Genomic DNA, 232 nt, shown 5'->3' with positions numbered 1-232 from the left:
AGATAGATAGATAGATAGATAGATAGATAGATAGATAGATAGATAGACAATAGATAGATAGATGCAAGTGACTTAAAGAATCACAGCCGTGCATGTTGAAGATGGTAGGCTCTAAATTCAGCCACCAAGATTTTGTACTCAGCTCTGGAAGTTTAATTGTTGTGTGGTCTTGAAAAAGAAAAAGAAAGAAAGAAAGAAAGAAAGAAAGAAAGAAAGAAAGAAAGAAAGAAAG

Source organism: Psammomys obesus, unplaced genomic scaffold, assembly GCF_907164565.1.
Source record: "Psammomys obesus unplaced genomic scaffold, mPsaObe1.curated_primary_1811, whole genome shotgun sequence".
NCBI classification, from domain to species: domain Eukaryota; kingdom Metazoa; phylum Chordata; class Mammalia; order Rodentia; family Muridae; genus Psammomys; species Psammomys obesus.
The sequence above is the reverse complement of the archived record's forward strand: the minus strand, read 5'-3'. Positions refer to the sequence as shown.